The following is a 4,675-nucleotide window of genomic DNA, read 5'->3' as shown; positions in this document are numbered from 1 at the left end:
ATACTTCCCACCTCCACGATCGCGCGAGAAGGCGCGGTAGCGAGCGGCAGTTCTCGCGAGACCCATCACCATGGCAGCGGTTGCAGCAAAAGCGGTCGGGTGCTGAAGTTGAGTCTAGGCGGGGGCCTGTGTGGGGGCTGGAAGATCGGGAGGTAGAGTGTGGAGATGAGCCTGTGGGGACTGAGGTGAGGCTCCCAAGCTCCAGGGCCACATTCTGGGTGCACTGGAGACTGGACTTGGGCAAGGGAGTCTCTGGGGTTTCTTCAGCAGAACCAACAGTGGAGTATAGATAGCAAAAACGTTTGCTGGTCTACAGAGCTAGTTCCAGGACAGGCTCCAAAGCCACAGAGAAACCCTGTCTCGAAAATCCAAAAAAAAAAAAAAAAAAAAAAAAAAAAAACCTTTGCTGTAACCTTCCCTTAACTCCAGTCTTTATTTCTAGTAAACCACACGCACCCCACTTGCTGCGCCGCTCAACTAATTCCTAAGGATAGTTTCTCTGAGGTCTGAATCAAGAGATCCTTTCTCATAAAGGAGGAGGAGAGAAATTGTTGCATTTAAGATACTGAAAGAAACATCTGAAATCCGGGTCGTTTAGGAAGTTGCACTGGAAAGGCAAAGGAGAGAAACGTAATTACTAAGAGGCGGACCTGATGGAGTCTCTCTAGATGAGTATGGCTTTTAGTCCGCAAGGAAAGAGCACCCACGTTCCCTCCTTCTCTTACACTCACTTTTTTTTTTAACGTGATGGAGACACTGCCTGAAACTAGTTAGAAGTTATATTAGAAGCTGCGCTAGAGGGGTCCTCACTAGTAACAATGAGCGTCACGTTCTTTAAAATGCATGTAGTTAGTATAAGGGAACACAGTTCTTTCCTAGAGTTTGATCCCAAATCATTGCTCTTACCTTCTTCCAAGAAATAGGCAGGAAATCAGCCACTCAGTGTCTATCCTGTCCATCCCTGGTTTATGCACCCACCAGATCCTCTCCTACCAGTTTGTCTTCTCACATACGTTTACCTCAAGGAGAATAACGTGACTGGCCCTGGTCTGGCTCCCAGCACTCAGGATCCCTGAGTTCAAGGTCAGCCTGGTCTATATAGAGAGCACATTCCTGGACAGCCAGGGAAACCTGTCTAAAACAAAAATAAACAAGCAAACAATAAAGAATAGCCTGATTGTAAAATATGAAACCAGGAGGCCCCTAATTTGAGGAGGTGAGAGATGAAGTGTACGAGGGGCCTGTCCAGACTCACTGCAGCTGTGTGTCTTTCCTCTAGTAAGCTCTGGGATGGTTTTGTTGTTGTTTTTTATCATTTATTAATTGAGTGTGAATGTGCCTGTATGAGAGAATGTGGGCGCACGTGCGCCATAGCAAGGCGTGGAGGTCAGAGCACGTCTTTCAGGAGTTGGTTGCCTTTTACCTTGTCGGTGCAGGATCTCTGGTTTCTGCTGCTGTGGTGCACACTCCCGTCCAGTTCCACTCAGTTCTCCTGACTCCACACCCTGTCTTGCTGTCGGCATGCTGCGACTACAGATGCACCACAGGCATCCCGCTTTTTAAAAAATATTTGTTGTTGTTTGGTTGGTTTTGTTGTTTTCTTTGAGACAGGCTCACTATGTAGCGCCACCTGGCCTGTCACTCCCTTTATAGGCCAGGCTGGCATTGAACTCAGAGAATCTGCCTTGCCCCGCCCCCCTGAGCACTGAGATTAAAGGCATGCGCAACACCGGGCATAAAGGATTTATTTTTAATTATATGTATACACAGATGTCTGTGTGTGTGAATGTGTGCCTGTAAGTGCAAGGATTTGCTGCAGGAAGACAACTGTAAGATTCCCTGGACCTAGATTTACAAGCAATTATGAGCTGTCCCACATGGGTACTGGGAAGCTGGTACTTTAGAAGCATGAGCTTTTTACACAGGTTCCAGGGGCCAAACTCAGGCCATCAGGCTTGTCTTGCTAGCACTTTTAATGGCTGAACTATCTCCCTAGCCCAAACTCTGGGTTTTTAAAGGCAAAAGACTCCCCAAATATAGTTACAGTGTTGGCTAGTTCTGTGTACTCAACACAGGCTAGAGAATCACACAGGAAGAGGGAACCTCCATTGAGAAAATTACTCCATCAGATTGGCCTGTGGGCAAGCGTAACTGGAGGTATCTCTCCCGCCCACCAGTTTCCGATTAACCACTCTGCGGCTTAATATTAATTACAAACTATTTGGCCTATTAGGTCAGGCTTATTATTAACTAGCTCTTACAACTTAAATTATCCCATTTCTATTGTTCTATATTTTACCATGAGGCTCCTGGCTTGTTACCTCACATCTTACTTTTCCAGTGGCTGCTGGCATCTCCCTAACTCTGCCTTCTTTCTCCCTCACTGCATGAATTTCCAGCCTGGCTCTATTCTGCTTTGCCATAGACCAAAGTAGCTTCTTTTTTTGTTTGTTTTTTCCAGACAGGGTTTCTCTGTAGCTTTGGAGCCTGTCCTAGAACCAGCTCTTATAGACCAGGTTGGTCTCAAACTCATAGAGATCCTCCTGCCTCTGCCTTCCAAGTGCTGGGATTAAAGGCATGTGCCACCGCTGCCCGGCCAAAATAGCTTCTTTATTAACTAATGGTAATAAAACATATTCACAGCATACAAAGAGACATCCCACATCAGGCAAGCCTGTGGGATATTTTCTTTGATAACTGATACAAAAGAACCTTGCTCACTGTGAGAGGTACCACCCTTGAGCAGGTAGTTCTGAGTTGTATAAGAAATCAGGCTGGCCAGGCATTGGTGGTGAATGCCTTTAATCTCAGCATTCAGGAGGCAAAGGCAGGCAGATCTTTGTAAATTCAAGGCCAGCCTGGTCTACAAAGCGAGTTCTAGGACAGCCAGGGCAGAGAAACCCTGTCTCAAAAAAAGAAAGAAAGGAAGGAAGGAAGGAAGGAAGGAAGAAAGAAAGAAAGAAAGAAAGAAAGAAAGAAAGAAAGAAAGAAAGAAAGAAAGAAAGAAATGGGAAAGAGAGAAAGAAATCAGCCTGAGAAAGCCATGGGGCGCAAGCCTATAAGCAGCACTCCTTCATGGCCTCTGCTTTAGCTCCTGCCTCCAGGTTCCTACCCTGAGTTCCTGCCCTGACTTCCAATGCAGTGATGTAATCTGCAATCTGTGAAATGAAATGAAACTCTTTCCTCCTTGAGTTGCGTCTGGTCCTAGTGTTTTGTAAACATCAAAGAGACCCTAACCTATGAGTGGGATAATTGCTGTCACAGGCCTGACCGTGTGTTTGCGGAGAAGGATTGTTTGTGGTAGCTTTTGAACTCTGGGCTGGAAAAGCCATTGCTTGCTGAGAGCTCAGTAGCCTGTTGTGGGAACTTAGAAAGTGATGCTGAAGCTGTGCAGACAAGAGAGGCATGGCTTGTAAAGTTACTGGGAGAAACTTGAGAGTCCCTTAAAGATTCTGTTTGATATTTTCAATTAAGAACCACCAGAGTAGCCAGTGGTGATGCACACCCTTAATCCCAGCACTCAGGAGGCAGAGGCAGGCAGATCTTTTAATGTGAGGTCATTATGGTCTACAGAGCGAGCTACAAAACAGCCAGAAATACATAAAAGACAGGTCGTCTGTCTTAAAAAAAAGAGGAGGAGGAGGAGGACAACATCACTGAGGTGAAATCTCCTAGTGTTCCCTCAAAGTCAGCAATAATCTGTAGATCAATAATCTGTAGACTGTCAGCTGCATTTGTAATACATGAGAGTCTCCCAGTCAAACCAGGCGGTGGTGGCACACGCCTTTAATCCCAGCACTCGGGAGGCAGAGGTAGGCAGGTCTCTATGAAAATGAGGCCAGTGTGGTCTACAAGAACTAGTTCCAGAACAGCTAAGGCCATTACACAGAGAAACCCTGTCTCTAAATCAAAAACAAAACAAACAAAAGTCTCCCAGCCATTACTGGTCTTGAAGGCATAAAGGAGCAATGGAGAGTAGCTAAGACTTGGCGCTGAGAGACCATTGGGGAAGATGCAGCCTTCATTGCAGCAGAATCCTCAGGATTGAAGGAGTCATTGAAGTTGAGACTTGGCACCATGTGGCAGAGATAGAGTCCCTAAAAAGAGCCCAAGAAAAGCTGTGGATGAAGGAGCAGTAGCAGCCCAGTGGCAGCAGAAACCTGCGCATTTTGGAGGTGCCAGGATCATGAGACAACTGCAAGCACAGGGACTGTGGAGTGGAGTGGCCCGAGCCTAGGAGACAAGCTGACAGAGCTGGAGAAACGGAGCCCTTCGGGGCCCAGAGAATCATGAGTGGGTTCCAGCCATCAAACACTGAACTTTTTACAGTGCTAGACTTTGGTTTTGCATGAATCCGTTGGTAATTGCCCTGGTTTTTCCTTTTTGAAGTATGCAAAAGCATGTAGCTTATTTTTTAATTTTATAGGACTCCACACTTAAGAGACTTTGGAATTTTATAGCGATTTCAGGTATTTTAGAGAAACTTTGAACTTTTTTTTTTTTGGAGCAGAGTAAACGTAGATTTATTAAGAAAAAGCAAGAGGACGGTGGTGGCTCACGCCTTTAATCCCCAGGCAGAGGCGGGCAGATCTCTGTGAGTTCAAGGCCAGCCTGGACTACAAGAGCTAGTTCCAGGACAAGAACCAAAAGCTATGGAGAAACCCTGTCTCGAAAA

This window comes from Microtus ochrogaster, chromosome 15 (genome assembly GCF_000317375.1).
Source record: "Microtus ochrogaster isolate Prairie Vole_2 chromosome 15, MicOch1.0, whole genome shotgun sequence".
NCBI lineage: Eukaryota > Metazoa > Chordata > Mammalia > Rodentia > Cricetidae > Microtus > Microtus ochrogaster.
Note: the sequence above shows the minus strand (reverse complement) of the source record.